This window comes from Chlorocebus sabaeus, chromosome 14 (genome assembly GCF_047675955.1).
Source record: "Chlorocebus sabaeus isolate Y175 chromosome 14, mChlSab1.0.hap1, whole genome shotgun sequence".
Classification (NCBI taxonomy): Eukaryota; Metazoa; Chordata; class Mammalia; order Primates; family Cercopithecidae; genus Chlorocebus; species Chlorocebus sabaeus.
The window spans coordinates 33,998,121-34,015,819 of record NC_132917.1 but is presented as its reverse complement, the minus strand read 5'-3'; positions in this window follow the sequence as shown (position 1 = coordinate 34,015,819).

Sequence of the window (17,699 nt, the reverse complement as noted above, 5' to 3'; positions counted from 1 at the left end):
GCAAGTTTAAGTAATTGCTTGCTAGGGAACTTTGAATAATGTTTGGCTCATTTTATAAATTTTATTAAATGCTCTCACATATTTTAACCACATTTATAAACTTAATCACGGAAATTCCTATTTTGAATGACTTTAATTGACTTAGCAAACAAAACTTTTAAGATTATAGTACTAAATGATTCTCAGAAATTAAATAAACTTTCTAAGTACTGTGAATATAGTTATCTTAGATATTCCAAAACTCTGCATAAACCTAGTAAGATATTAACTTATTATGAATGTATATCACTCAATTTTACACATTAAATTGGACTTATAAGATTATCACATTAATACAGCAAGTTCTGTTAAAATGTAGAAGTACATGAAATGGCAAATATCTATTAGACATCTTTTTAAAGTTAAAATAGTAATGCTAATGTTTTTATTTTCTTAATTGTTTTGTATTTAATTCTAAATATCTTGGAATAAAATACATATACCCAGTAAGGAAGAAAATTGTCATCTCACTTAACTGGGGTTAGGTAACATCTTGAAGACAAGACAGAGCTGTCAACTTCCAGGGAGATTTGTCTCAAAGCCTAGACAATCAGTAGTAGTCACTATACCATTGGCTTCGATATTTCAAAACTGTTTAGTCATGTAGGTTACAGAGCCTACTTATTCTCAACTCTCACCCAGGTTGAATACTTTATTAAACTTTGCAGGTCTAGGGGGTTTAAACAGATCTAAATGTTTTCCTACTTAATTCGAATAGCCTTATAATTTCACGAAATCCTAGGTTATGTGTAGTTTGGTTATTTTTTTTTCTTTAAGTTAAATACCATGATTGAGTCTTAGAAGCCTGCATTCCTGTGTGCTTAAGACTATACAAATCTTTTGTACATTTGAAATAATTCCCAGTAAATTTTGGATATTTCACAGTTTTATCTGACCGTGGACACAATTTACAAAGTTCCTTTACAGACAAAAGTTATAATGTACTATTTCACACTAAGAAAGAAATCAGTTCTTGATTTTCTGAAGACCTTGCTCCTACAAATTTTTCCAACCATCCATCCATCCATTCATTCATCCACTGAACATTTACCAATGTCCTCACTACTGTGAAATGCCTCTTCTGAGGAGGAAGTCAAGTAACTGAGAATTTATTGCCTCATGTTGAAGAGAAACATGTCAGAGAAGCAGCAGCCTTGCTTATTTCATCTACACAACAAGAATAATGATGAATATAAAACTTTTTTGCACAAGGTTGAGGATACAGTCAACTTTGAATAAATGGCAGTATAGGTACAGTACAGCACCACAGTTAGGGCTGGACTCTGTGTTATGGAGGTATATTCCTGGAAAATGGGTATGAGGATGACCTCATCGTTTTGTGAACACTCAGGAATATATTGAGGCTGTTTGTTGCTTGCTTGGTGATTGAGGTGAGTATAAAACATTGCAGATTCAATCTCAGTATGTTTTTAAAATGATAGTGGAGCCTATAGCATCACAGAATTCAGATATGGCTTGAAACAAAAGAAGTGTTCTTTAAAAAATTTCCACTGAGTATCCACTACTCGACCATAACTCAGCACCGTTCTGGATGCTGAGAATACTAAAGTGGAACGAAACACTTTTGTTTTCATTGCATAAAGAAAATGTGGTATGTATCTACAATGGAATATTACTCCACCATAAAAAGGAATAAAATTATTTCGGGCAGCATCTTGGATGGCCATTATCTTAAGCCAGAAACAGAAAGTCAAATATCAAAATATTCTCATAGTAGAAGCTAAATAATATGTAAACATGGATACAGAGGATGGAATTATAGACACTGGAGACTTGAAAGGGTGGCATGGTGGAAGGGGGATGAGGAATGAGGAATTGCTTAGCAGGTATAATGCATACTATTCAGGTGATGCTTACACTAAAAGCACAGACTTCACCACTATGCAACATATCTATTAACAAAACTGTGCTTGTACCCCCTAAATTTGTACCCAAAAAAGTGAATAAAACAGGAAGAACAAATTTCTGCTGTCATAAACTTATTCTCTGGTGTCTACAGTCTTCAAACTACCAGACCAGAAGTGGGAGCCAGGAGAAATTAAAAAAAAAAAAATCTGTCAAAAGTGAAAAGGAAGTTTCTCACGCTTGGCATAATCCACACTCTATGTGAGAGGAATCAACAGTAGACCATGTGTTTCTATGGTGACTCTGGACCATCTAGGAGAATCCTGTGTTGTTTCTGGCTTTGTTTTACTTTAAAAATACCAATTAATTTATATGTATTTTCCATTGAAGAAAATTTGAGAGTTTCATTGGGCACCTTTTCATTCCATTATGACAGTCACAGAGCAGTATCTAATATGAAGGAAAAATAATTAAGCTACATAACATAAATTGTTACTATACTATAATCTATAATGAACTGCACCCTACAACAAAGGTCTGTGTCAAAATCTGCTGCATTTTGAGGCATCTTAAACTGATATTTGAATTTTACACAGCTCCTCTAAAGACTTTTATTTGAATGATTAAAGTCCTCTGATGAAAGGCAACTTGAACTGTGATGTATTTAATTATTTAATATTCCTTGAGGTTTACTCCAATGGATTAAGTGTCATAGTCTTGCCTAGCAGCAAGCCTTTCTCATATAATCTTTACTCAATTTTGTTGGTAAGTAGAGTGTTGTTATAGTTCTTACCAGCGTGATGGCAGACTTGTGTGGCTGATCCAGAGTTTGCCTGTCTGTGTTTTCCTGGAGAATTCACATAGTCTGTATGTTATGGATGTCATGTATATCATATTTTCCTTTTTAATTTCTACTATTTCTAGTGATTCATCGCATTGTCCGTTGCCTTTTCTTAGATGATTTTAAATTTCAAATTTTCTTCAGTGAAAAAGCTTTGCTACAAAGTTTTATCACGAACTCCACAAGCAAGATTCTTCCTGCCACATCAAAGTTGAAAATTTTTCCAGCTAGCAGTGTTAACAGCAGTATTAAAGCTCTTCAATCTAGGCAGGTAGTTTAATTTGTGAAGTTAGATCCTATCAGTGAATCAGATTGATTGGGTCTCAGGAGAAACAGTTTGTGAATGTTCATAGCAGCATTACTTGAAATCTCCAAAACTGGATATAAGAGAAATGTTCATCAACAAGTGAATAAACAAAATGCTGTATTTACAGACAATGAAACACTACAGGAAAGAAATAGTGATGTAAACAACACCCTGGACAAATGCAGAAACATTATGCTGAACCAAAGAAGAAAGAGAAAAACAGAGTACAGTCATGTGCCACATAATATTTCACTCAATGATAAACCATCTATGTATATAACAGTGACCTCCTACTATAATGAAGCTAAAAAAATTCCTAAAGCCTAGTGATTTCTTAACTGTTGTAACATTGTAGGTTAATGCGTTACTCACCTGTTTGTGGTGATGCTGGTGTCAACAAACCTACGGTGCTGTCAATCATATAAAAGTATTCTAATACAATTATGTAGTCCAGTTCATAGTACTTGATACTGACAATAAACTACTATGTTACTGATTTATATATTTACTTTTGTCTTAGTCCATTTTGTGTTGATATAAATGAATACCTGAGGCTGGGTAATTTATGAAGAAAAGAGGCTTATTTGGCTCACCTTTCTGCAGGCTGTACAAGGGCATGGCACTGGCATCTGTCTGACTTCTGGTGAGGGCCTCAGGCTACTTCTACTCATAGCAGAAGGTGAAGGGGACCCAGATGTGCACAGATCACGTGGCATGAGAGGAAGCAAGAGAGAGAAGAGGGATTTGCCAGGCTCTTTTTAACAACCAGCTACCTGGGAACTAATAGAGTAGGAACTCACTCAGCCCTGAGAGAGGGCATTTAATCTAGCAATGAGATACCTGTCCCCATGACTCAAACACTTCTCATTAGGCTCCACCCCAACAGTGGGGTCGACATGAGATTTGGTAGGGACAGACACATCAAAGCTGCTATACTATAATTTTTATGAAAGTAAGCAGGGAAATTTTTTCTTACATTTTGATAGGATTTGATTCTCCATGAGGCTTAATGAAAAGAGCATCTCAAATTCTACACCCCAATAATTGCAATGATAATTTTCTAAACTATGCGAGTTATTGTTGTATGAGATCTTGACATGTGTTACTTATTAAAAAGGTGTCTATGAACAAATACATTATATATATACATATATATGTAGCATTTATTTCTTAGAAAAACATAAAACACAATATTTTATTAAGAGTTCTGAGAAACCCTGCAATAAATTCAAATGTAAATACACACAACAAAAAGAGTTTTAATTTTGTTTAACACATTTTCCCAAATTTATTGGACAACAGTGCCCCTTATACTTTGAAATATCTGTTAAAATCTCACTGGAGAGTCAGTGGAGTATTTAGGAAATTCTGGCATAATTAGCCTGTTCTTCATCTCTGAGTGGAAGAAAATCTATATTGGTCATTAAAGGCTCAGAAGGTATAATACCAATCACATCATTCTGAAAAGAGTTGCTTAAGAATTAAATTTGGTCAAACAAGGTGTGAATCATAATAATGGATCAAACAGAGAAGACAAGTATTTTACAAAAACAGTAGGAGGTATGGATTTATGCTTAAGATTAGCAAGGTAATTATACAGACTTAGGGCTAAGTCCATGTAAATTCAGGGACAATTAATCCTCCACTTGGTATGAAAGATATGCCTATCATGCATACCTAAATTAATTATTAAATATGAACTAGAACATAATAAAAATAACAAGATGAATAAGAATGAGAATATTTTTAAAAATTTGGGCTAAATCTTTCTAAGCAGAATACTATGGCTAGAAGACTAATAAAAGGAAGACACAGGTGTATGTCCATTATTCCTAAATATTAGACATGAAAAAGTCACAAAAACAAAATGTAAAGAGAAACATCAAATTTTCAAACTATTTACAACAAATACAACAAAGGGTTATGTCTTTAACTTATAATTTTTACAATTTAATAAGAACAAAGACAAAAACTCTTGATTCCGTGACGTTCTTCATAAAAGAAACACAGGTAAGCATTAAGCTTTTGAAAAGAGACTTCAATTCTTTTAATCAGCATCCACCAATTTGTCAAAATTAACAAGTTCAATCATTCTTAGATTCAGCAAGTGTCTGGGGAAATAGGCACTCCCACATAAAATACTGTTAGGAGTGTCTTTCTCTCTCAGTAAGGACTGGAGTTGAAACTATTGTACTCCAAGAAATTTATCCAAAAGAAAGGGCTAGAAATATACAAAATGACATTTCCTTATTCAGTGGAGCCTTTCATTTAAATTGAGAAAATAACTATTAACAGTTAAAATGTGAGAGGATTTGTAGCATAGTTAAAAGAATATGAACTTTGGAATCCCAAACTTTGGAAACCCAGCTATCCTGAATACTGATATATTGGACAGTGTCTCAATTTCCTCATGTCTTAGTATCTCCTGTGACATAAAAAGATCCTAATCGCAGACATCACATAAGGCTCCCCAAGAGTTAAACTACTTAATGTATGTAAAATGCTTTTTTCATTGCTGTAACATAACAGATGCACAAATAGTTGTGTGCGTACACACACACACACACACGATATACTGATTCAATGGAATATTATATAGCTCTTTAAACAAATGACACAAATCATGCTTTGACATGTAAAATGTTCATGATGTATTGATAAGTAAAAAACAATGAGGTCCACTACATACTATATTACATTTCATATTTATATCATATGCCCAGCTATATATTATATACTATATCATAAAAAATACTTATCAAACTATTAGCAATGATTATCTCAGGGTAAGCAGGGAGGTAGTATGTCAAGGAAAAGGAATAGAAAAAAAGAGGAGAATTTCTTTCTCTGCTTTATGTATTTTATAATGTTTAAATATTTTGCAACAAATGTGTATTGCTTTTATAAAATAGCTACAACAACAAAAATCCCTATTGTAAAAAACGATTAAAGCCAAAGAAGCCTATTTGATGTATCTTCATCTCACTCTGAAGCTTCTCCTGTGAATTCCGGCAGGACACGTTATTGATGTTCAACTTCTACATTTCAGATTTAAAAAAAATGTTTTACAGAGTTTACCCCTGTACTCAAAGTTAGGTATGCCTGGGTTTCATAGATCTCCACCTATTAATCTTTCTGTTAAAACTCTCAATAATTTATTTTTCAATTTTGAGAGTCAAATTCTCCATGACTTAATTAATACTATTACAGGATTAGAATAAGATTTCATAATGAACCCAGAGGATGCCATTTAAAAATCATTTTTTTTAAACTCTTCTGGACTTGAAAATAAAATGCTGAATTGAGATGCAAAGAGCATGCTAATCTCAAAGTTAGAGGTTAATCCTAGGATTTTGTATTTTAATGGTTTTGTATATAATTTTATCATTTGAAAGGAAAGACTTAAATAATGTTTCCGGGTTTGTTTAAACAATCTCTCACTGCAACAATTCATTGAAATTTAATTACAACCTAGATGGTAATTCTCCTGCCAGGCTTTGAAAACTAGTATAGACTCATCCAATGTTCATTTTAAACTGGCATGTAACTCCAAGAGTGTCTGCACCAATGATGAGACAGGGGAAAGATGCCAGATTGCATGAAGAAAGACACCTGGTCATTTTGTTACATCAAAAAGAGTAGCTCTATGAAAACATCTTGTGGGAATAATTTTCTAGCTGAAAAGAAAGAGTAACATCAATTTAATCTGGAGTTAGACCATTTCTGGAGTTCACGAAATCAGAAACCTGGTATTTTCACAAATTTTTTTTGAGAAAAAAATTTTTAATTCAGGGAAACCTCTCATATGGACGTATTTAGAATTTTGCTTAGAATGATTCAAAGCAGAAAGTATATTGGAAATGTACCCTTGAAATATTTTTAAATAAAAAATTGCTATTTCATATCTGAAGAAATATCCTATTGTATGCTACTAAACAAAATAAATAATCTGAAGTCACTAGTGTTTTTTAGAACTCCTGTAAACTACAGGATTTAATAAGAATTTACTAAATTTCCTTCAATTCATTCTCTATCTTCTAAACATGATGCAAACACATGATCACATGATCAAAATACTATATATATTAGCCCTTTGCCGAGAGTTGAAATGTATACAGAATCTTCTCGAGTGTATGTCGGTACCTCTCCAATCCTAACCACCAGGATCTCACACTTGGACTTCTGCAATGTCTTCTTCAATACTCACTTGCCGTGGTTTATTCTCAAAATGAATCCTTTAAAATTTAAATTGCATCGTGATACTCTCCTGCACAAAATCTCACAATGACTCCTCCTTCCCAATCACACTTAGAATAAATCCAAAGACCACAGATGGCCTGTGTAATCTGGCCTGTCTAGCACTCTCTTTTCCCTTTGCAAATCTTTGGAGGCACTGCTGTGCATCATGGAACTCAAACACACCATGATACTCTTCTATACATGGAAAAGTCAACCCATAGGTATCTCTAGTGCTTACTCTCCTCTTCACTTAGTTATTTGCTTAAAGGTTATCACAAAAGAGAGGCCTCTTCAGACTACTCTGTAAAAATGAGACCCACTATCGTTATTATTTTGGTATTATGTCGGATTGAGTATTATATAATTGCTTTAGGTTGTTGTGGTTTTTTTGTTGCTATTTTTGTCTCTCACTATAAGGATATAAGCTCTATAGAGTGTCACTTTTGACTGTTTACAATACCAGACACATACTAGACACCTGATAAATAGCTGTTGAATAAATTAATAAAGATTTGAAAAAAATAACTCAATGTTACTTTATTTTCCAGAGTGTGTGATCCTAATATCTTTAACATTTTTTCAAGCCCTTTCATTCAATATGATCAATCTATTTTTTAACTTTCCATATTCTTAAATAATGAAGCTCAATGCTAGCCATTGGAAGGTTATGAGTATTATGAGTATCATAATATTTGATAGACTATCTGATGAATTTTCCTTTTCAAGTAATTCCCATTAACTCATAAACATTCTACCTATAAAGGAAGCAACAGTATGTCCAAGCGTTATTTCCCATGGAAAGAAAAATGTAGTAAGATGTTAGAAGTTGATTTTAACATTTATATTTAACAGGTAACAATTGAAACTCATAGTAGAGGAAATCGATTTAGAGAAAAGATTATTTTGGTCTTTGGATCCTGGTTCTCATGTGCCAAAACTGTGTGGCCCTGAAGAACTGAGACATGTTATAATAATGATGTCTTTTTAAATCATTTGGGTGTATGCAGGATGATATAAGAGCAAATGTCTCCAACCCCATAGGAATTAGAGCCTCTGGTGAGACAAGGCAGAAGGGAGGAGACTGAGAAAGGAAGAGGTTTAGAGTGAATCCAACATAAACTCCAACGAGTGGCACAAAAAGGAGGCTTTCTGCATGTCACAATTATGGGTGAGCATTAGGGTGTGGGTGGAAAGGAAAACTATAGACCACAGAAATAAGGTTATGTATCCTGAAATGTAAGGTGCTTATGACTTTAATTTTCCAGAGGAAGTCCTGGTGGGTGGTATATATTTTTGAAAAATCCCACCACAAAGAATGAAGTGGGATCACAGAGGTCCCACATGATGTAGAGTGATACGGAATGCAGGAAACAAACACAGGTTTGTTTATGTGACTGAGTGGTACAAAATATGCCACATGGACTTTAAGAAGTGGCCTGCTTTCATTTTGGTGAATAGTAGCTATTAATTTTAATGCAGTAAAATTTATCGATATTTTCTGTTATGGTTAGTTCTTTTTGAACTTTATTTTAAAAATCATTTTCTAATCCAAGGCCCTAGGGTATTTTCTCTATTATTTTCTGGAAGTATTGTTGTTTTCCTTTGCATATTAAGATCTACAATGTAACTGGAATTTACTTTTTTGAATGGTACAAGATAGTAATCTAATTTAATCTTTTTCACATAGGTTTCTAACTGTTCCAGTATCATTTATTATATTAAATTGAGAGAACTGACATGCTTAAAATATTCAATATTTTTCCAAGGGAAGAGACTACCCTTGAAATATATATGAAACAAGATTGAATATAATGCATTATCTGCTATTTAAAGAAGTGTGCTTGCAGGAATCAGAGCTCTGAATAAAGCAAGGACTTAATCTTATATAAGACTTTGAGTAAGTATAGAGGTAAGTGATGGGCTGAATTTCAGAACTTCAACCAAAGCTGATCTGTTGTTGATTAACTTATTTCAGCCAGGAGAATTTTGAAGAACCACTGCATGGAATTTAGGAAGAGATTTTTGCTTTGGCTCTGAGGATAGGTCTTTACTGTTTGTACCAGTTGGATATAGAAACTTTTTATACTTACTTCCAAAGCTATGGGCTTATAGCTACCTCCTACTATAGGTTTTCTATTTGTCCTGTTTGATCTAAGTTTCCCTTTCCCCTCTCCCTTAGATTTGATTGACTGAGAAATTTTATTATTCCCTATATCACCTCTGTTAGTTCAGAAGATATATATATAAATATAAATATGTGTGGGTGTGTACATGCACACATATCTTAGGCACATGCATATGTATATACATTTATGCATATACACATTGTTCTTTTAGTGGTTACTCTGAGATTACAAAATGCTTCTTTAAATGATCAATTCTAATGTTATAGCAAAAAGCTTACAATATTTCAATTATGTTTACCTTACTTGTCTTAAAGATTTGTAGCTGTGTCTTAAATCTATATGTATATTTTACATGCTGAAACATACTTTATATGCTGAAACTATTTTATAATACAATTAATATTCAGTTTAATTTACTCACATCGTTACCAGTCTCATGAAGCTTTATAACCTGCCAAAACTTTGACTTTCCTTTTGGGATAAGGACATCTTATTTAGTGTGAACTTACTGATGATAAATTATCTGTTTTATGTTTTGTTTTGATCTGAAAATGTCTTGGTTACATCTTCATTATTGATGCATCTTTTTTTCTAAGTATAAAATCTAGGTTGAATTTTCTTTAAGAAATTCAAAGGTAACACCCGTGTGTGTGTGTGACAGACAGAGAGAGAGTATGTGTGTCTGTGTGTTTGCTTGGTTTTTGGCTTTTCTACGTGTTTCTATCGAGAAGTCAAAAATCAGTCTAATTTTGCTTCATTTTAGTGTGATCTCTCAATTCTCTCACTAAATTTAATACATATTCTCTTTCCTTGACTTTTTTGCAGTTTAGTTCTGAAGTGATCAAAAGTACATTTCTTCGTACTTTTCTTATTTGGGTTCATAAAACTTCTTGAATCTCTGGCTTAATGTGTTATATTTGAAAACAGAGTCATTATTAAAATATCCCTTCTGTTCCATTCTCATTTCTTTCCTTCTGAAACTTATTTACACCAAATTAAAATTTATCACTGTATCTTTTGTCATCTCCTCCTTGTTTTTGTAGTTTTCATTTTTTGTCTCTGTTTTTCATTTGGATGCGTTTTTCTTACAGATGTATCATTTCACTAATTCTATGTTCATTTGTCCTCAGCCCATTTTAAAATATATCCAATGAAACCTAATTACTGATAAACTTTTTAGTATCTTATGTATCTTAATGTATTGCACTAAATGTCTTTTATACTTTTTCAGTTCTGCCACCTTCTTTTTAAAAATAGTTTCCACTGAAATTCCCTATCTTTTCTTTTCTCTCCTTGAACATGTAAATATATTTATATTAAAATCCCTCTCATAAAAAAATTCTTAATCCTCTAAAGTTTTTTTTTACTTTCTATTGTTTCTCTTGGTTTTTACTCATATTGTGTCATAGCATTGTGTGTTTAGTTATTCTTTGTTGCATGTCAGACATTGTATATTAAAAATTGCTTTTATAAATAATTTCAGGTTTAGAAGGGTGGTATATCTTTCCAGACAGAATTTTTATTTGTTTTTGCCAGGTTCCTGGGAATACCAGAAATCTGAGGTCACTGTAATTCAATTTCAAGTGTTAGGTGATTCAGTGCTAGGCTATATTCCCTGTGATGGCTATTCCATTTTGCAATCATCCTAATTCCTGGGAAGCAGAACCTTAGTGTCTCAAATGAAATAGTGGAGAGTTTATCAGACCCCTCCAACCAATGAGAAGCTCAAGACTTCAGCTTTTGTTCATTTACCCCACAAAACTGTCAAATATTTGTTTGGCTTCTTGATCACTCATTTGGGAACTAAAAATGTCCCTAGAGGAAAGATATTTCTAGAGTCCCGGCTCATCACCATCTGTTTTGCTATTCTCTCTGGTTTTGGTCAAGGACTTCTCTACTACCAACTTTCTAATACTTCAAGCTAACAATTTGTTTGTTAGTATACTCGTGTAGCTTAGTTATTTGTACTACATATTCAAAATTACCCAGTTTTCCATTACTAAAAATAAAAAGTACTAGTTTTAAATGAGACAAACATAGAAGCAGATGTCAGAGTTCCAGATTAGTGAGATATGACAGAGTACCCTCATTAATGTACATCTCAGTTGATACCAAGTTCATCTGATAAGCAGTAAAAACTAGTCCCTCAATATTCCCCAAATACTATCTTGATACACTATAAATCCTCAAGGGAAAAGAAATAAGGTAGGGATATCTTTTAAGTGATATAAATCTCTATTATCTAAGTTTATATGAATTGATTAATATTATTGGGATGGGACTACTATTGCAGGATATTATTTAAAAAGAAAATAAAATTAGTCATTTAGGGTACTAGTAAACATATCTGGGCCCTAATCTACGCCTATAATATAGCCATCTCTATCAAAACTTAGGTATGACTTCTGTTGTTACCCAGAATTGACCATGATGTTCATAAAATGTTTAATTTCTTTCTGGATGATATTCTAACAAGTTTAACTCTGTATAAAGTTAGAAAATGTATTATAAGTCCTTAACATAATAAAGTTTGCAATAATTACTGGCTCTAGTTATTGAATCTTCTACATGTCAAGAATTGTACTAAGACGTTTTAGGTTCAAACCTAGGTTGCCTAGCTTCAAATCTTAGCTCTGCCTCTTACAACCTATGTGACCTTATTAAAGTTACTTAATCTCTGGATAGCTCAGTTTCCTTACCTGTAAAATTGGAATAATAATAGCATTTACTTCAAAACATTGATTTAACAACTGGTAGTTATAAAGTATTCAATAAATTTCAGCTATTGTTAGCTGTAAAACTAAAATAAATCTTCTAGATTTATATTATTATTTTTATTTTTAAGGGAATAGACTGAAGGATGATACGTGACTTGTCCGAAGTTACAAAATAAGTGGCAAAACCTAAAAATAAGCCTGCCTTTGTCAGGTTCTGGCAAATGTAGTATATTTACTTCATTACATTAATCCTGTTTTTAATCTCACCACATGGCCTGGTTTTTTTATTTGACTGAGATAAAGACCATAACATTGAATATATCAAATTCCTTCCTTCAACACCCAAATCTCTATATAATTGTATCCTTTCCCCTTGTCTCTTTGTTTACTTGACCAAATCATGTGGATTCTTATGGGTTTTTTTGTTTGTTTGTTTTGTTTTTGTTTTTGTTTTTTTTGAGATGGAGTTTCACTCTTGTTGCCCAGGCTGGAGTGTGACAGTATGATCTCGGCTCACCTCTGCCTCCCAGGTTCAAGCAATTCCCAGCCTCAGCCTCCCAAGTAGCTGAGACTACAGGCATGTGCCACCACACCCAGCTAATTTTGTATTTTTAGTAGAGATGGGGTTTTTCCACATTGGGAAGGCTGGTCTTGAACTCCCGACCTCAAGTGATCCACCCGCCTCGGCCTCCCAAATTGCAGGGATTATAGGAGTGACCCACTGCACCTGGCCCTCCATTGGATTCTTCTTACCCATAAAAATATTTGTCTTCTTCCTTCTAAAACAATAAAATATACATAAACTCTCATTTCTTTATGAAGCCCTCCTATTCTCTCTTTCATATCCAGCCTTTTAAAAAGTTAGTATTATTCATTGCCCCAAAGTGCCTATCCACTAGTAATTCCTTTTTGATTTAGCCTCCATTACTGCAATTGAATGGAAACTGCTCTCTAAGACTGAACTTCCAAGTCTGCTGTTGTTGCTCCATCATCTACCTTTGACCTTCCTGCAAGGGTTTTTTGTTTTTGTTTTGCTTTTGAGATGGAGTTTCACTCTTGTTACTGAGGCTGGAGTGCAATGGCGCGATCTCAGCTCACTGCAACCTCCGCCTCCTGAGTTCAAGAGATTCTCCTGCCTCAGCCTCCTGAGTATCTGGGATTACAGGCGCCCACCACCACGCCTGGCTAATTTTTGTATTTTTAGTAGACACGGGGTTTCACCATGTTGGCCAGACTGGTCTCGAACTCCTCACCTCAGGTGATCTGCCCGCCTCGGCCTCTCAAGGTGCTGAGATTACAGGCGTGAAACACTGTGCCCGGCCCCCATTAGGTTTTATAGTTAATAAACCCTCTTGACCATTCCATTAGTTTTTGTGGCCCTGAAGAATCCAAGATCTCCACCTATGTCAATTATTTATCAATGATTAATTTTAAAAATCTAACAGTTCCCCATACTCTAACTTCTCCCATCTCTCTGAACTGAGCATTTTTTTTCTCTCTGAATTTGTGGTCACATCCACTTACAAACCTTGACCATAAATTATGTAGATGTTTCTAAAACCTTATCTTTGGGCCTACAGTTCTATCCAAATCTAGGCACATTTTGAACTTCTTAGAGAATTTCTCAGTTCTATGTGTCTCCACCTCAATATAAATCACTTCAGTCTATAAACTGTGATGAAGAAGTGGAAGTAGAATCTAGGCTTTTTCCAACAACCTTCATTCTCACTTGTCCAACTTTCTTCTACTCTGTTAGTGTACTGAAATTGAGAAACATTTTGCCCAGATCTGAAGTAAAAGTGCATTATCTAAATGAGAATACTTTAAAGACCATAAGGATACTTCATGATTTTTAATTTATGTTTGTAAATTTGCTGAGTTTGAAGACATTTTCTCTTTCTATTCTGACATCAGCATAGAAGAAAAATAGCTATTATACATGTATGATTCTATATTATGATTTTCCATGACTTATCCATTATCAAGTTTACCGGTTTTTTTCTCCTACCTCCACCATGGTATGCTGTTAGATATTTGACAACAAGCTCTCCATGGATAGGGTGAGGCAGGGGGCCCTGACTTGTGGAATGATTCCTATTGCTGTGGTCTACATACCCCTCCAAAGCCTATTGAAAGCGAACAAGTAACATCACTAATCACAGACTTGGAAATGAAGACAAGCAGCTTTCATTAGCCAACACAAGTCAGCTCCTGTACAGCACTGACTGCAAGGAAGCGAGTTCTATGCCTTCATATTTTCCTTTTAGGTATTTGTTTCCAAGAAATTAGGAAATTTCATAGCAATAGTTGAATTGTTATAATTTCATATAATAAAAAAAATCTCCCCAAATAATAATATCATTGTTTAGGGAAGGAAACAATGGGATTCTTGATCATTAATCAATTATTCAGAAATATTTCTTAAATGTTTATTATGGGGTAGGTATAGTAGAAATACATGTAAGAAAGACAGACAAGAGGCTGGGCGCGGTGGCTCACGCCTGTAATCCCAGCATTTTGGGAGGCCGAGGCGGGCAGATCACGAGGTCAGGAGATCGAGACCATCCTGGTGAACACTGTGAAACCCCGTCTCTACTAAAAATACAAAAAAATTAGCCGGGCGTGGTGGCGGGCGCCTGTAGTCCCAGCTTCTAGGGAGGCTGAGGCAGGAGAATGGCATGAACCCGGGAGGTGGCGGAGTTTGCAGTGAGCAGAGATCATGCCACTGCACTCCAGCCTGGGTGACAGAGCGAGACTCCGTCTTAAAAAAAAAAAAAAAAAAAAGAAAGAAAGACAGACAAGATACTGCTCCAAAGAGCTTATATTCTTGTTGGGGGAGTCAGACAACAAACACACAAACAGCAACAAAAATAAACAATATAGTTTCTCACATAAACTTGGCTATGTATAAAATAGAGTGGTGAAATTGGAGTGTAGAAGTAGTTAATATTTAATATAATAATATTTTTCTTCTGTTTTCTCAACTCTAAAGATTTTATTTAGTAAAGACACAATGTCCTAACTTAATATGTGTAATTAGGGAAACAACTGATTTTATTTGTTCTATGAAGTTTGATGCCGAACTTTCAGAATTCAACTGACCAAAACATAAATGGTTGAATTTAGTGGCATACATAAAGTAAACATGTATATTCTTCCTCTTCCCCCTTTTGCAGTGCCAGAGGGAAAGGATGTTGTTAGAGGCATAAGATCATTGACCTTTAATATTGAAAGGAAATGAAGATATGAAAAGTCATTTATTTTATGGTTTGAGCGCACCTTAGGCTCTTTTTTGCCTTTTACAGATTATTTCTAAAAATATTTGCAGAAATATCCATTATGCCATTGACAAGACTTGAATTAGTAATAGAATCATAATTTATCATTGAACAACATTAAGCAATTATGTTGAAACAACTGCCAATTAGTTTCCACATAATATCATCCCAGATAAATGATTACAGTCTTTAATTCTTGATGTAATTACTATACACAAATAGTGAAATATTTACTTATCCAAATGATAAGCATTCATACATATATTAGAAATCACAGCATGGGTTATGTTTGTATTCTGTATTTTGCAGATATTTTTCATTATGGCTTAAGGGGAGTATGACAATATTTTCTTATTTAGATAGCTACATTTTGCACAGCTCTCCTTCAACTTCAAGATCTTTTTCAGGCAACTGGCTTGGGAATGTAAAGTGCATGCATTATTATTTTTATTACTACATTATTCATTTATATAGCACCGTTCTACCTCAAGGACCTCAAGGTGATTTACAAACATTAATTGCCAACTACTCATAGTGTTCCTTTGAGATATGTATACCTGAAGTTGTGCTAATTAAAAATTATAATCAAATCCCTATAATACATGCACACACACTCACACACATACAAAAACTTATTTATAGCATAACTCCTTTTAGTCTCTGGAAATTTACCTGTTTGGGAGTAAATAACAAGAAAACAATGGCAGCAAGCTGTCTGTCCAGCATGGCAGTAGGGTCCATGAGAATCTGGTCCTTCTCTTTAAAGTGATTCAGCTCTGTGGAAAAACAAAAATGAGAGACTATGAAGGTAAAGCTAGGAAAATTGTGATAATACCAATATAATTCTAACTTCAGGCTGGCAGCCGTCTGGGATGGAAGGAAAATTCCATCTCATTCATTGCTGAAGCTCCTTCTCTCTTCTAGTATTGAATTCCAATCTCAAAGGCTCACGTGACATTCAAAGGATGAGTTTCTAATATCTGGTCTCCCTGGGATTGCCTTGGCTTCCTCGCTAGTGTTGGTTCACTGCAGTCAAGTGACCTTCTGCTTCTATGCCATGTGTCTAGCACAATGCCTATTTGATCTCAAGAATAAGTTAGTATCTCTAAGTTCTGGCCACTTCACTGAGGTTCCTCCATAAGGAATATCAAAAAGCTAATATTTGATTTTAGAAAAAAAAGAAGTAAATCTGATGAACCTGTAGTGATATGTGATCATGATTTTAAAAAACAGAGTGGAACCTAATTTGGTCCTACTCTATCAAGAATTTTTTTAAAAAGACATCATCTATAGATCAGACATTTAAAAAGGTAACAGGATAATATACACAATTTTCTTGATAACTAAAATTTTGAATGAAATAAAATATTAAAAATATAATTTATAAAACAAAACAAAAAATAGAAAAACCTATATATTCCCTTAACTATTAAAGACATTGACTTGATAATTCCAGGGAAGTGAAATTCGTGAAGCAGTTCACCTGCTTCTGAGTTATCACTTACTAAATATATCATTCATTTCCCTGTTTTTTTCTCTTTCGTAAATAAGAAAGTTGAACTATATTATTGTTTCACAAATAAAACTCCACACTAATCATTTTCACTAGCAAATTGTGCAAAACAAGTAAGGAAGAAATGGCACCAATGCCACATACACTTTTCCAAAACTAGAAAAAGTGGGTATAGTCTTCAACTTTTTATAAGAACATCATAATCTTGATAACAAAACACAAAAAGAACAGTACAAGAAAGAAAAATCATAGGTCCAGTTCACTCAGGAACATAAATGCAAACAAACTAAACAAAATAGTAACTATATTATAACTATTTCAATAAGAAATATATCATAAACAAATAAGATTTATTTCAGATATGAAATGTTGATTGAAAATTAGACAATCATTGTACTCTACCCTTTTAAAAAAGAAGAAAAATTATGTGCTTATCTCAATAGACAAAGAAAAAGTTTAATGATATTTAATATGAATCTATGATTCAAAAAGAAAATCCTGGTAAACTAAGAATGGAAGGGACATTTTGGTTAATGTCATACTTTCTCTGAGATTAGAAACAAGATACAAATACATGATGGAATACTATGCAGCCATAAAAAAGAATGAGATCATGTTCTTTGCAGAGGCATGGATGGATCTGGGGGTCATTATTATTAGCAAACTAACACAGAAACAGAAAACCAAATACCATATGCTAGCTTGCTAATAAGCAGGAGCTAAATGATGAGAACTCATGGACACATAGAAGGGAATAACACATACTGGGGCCT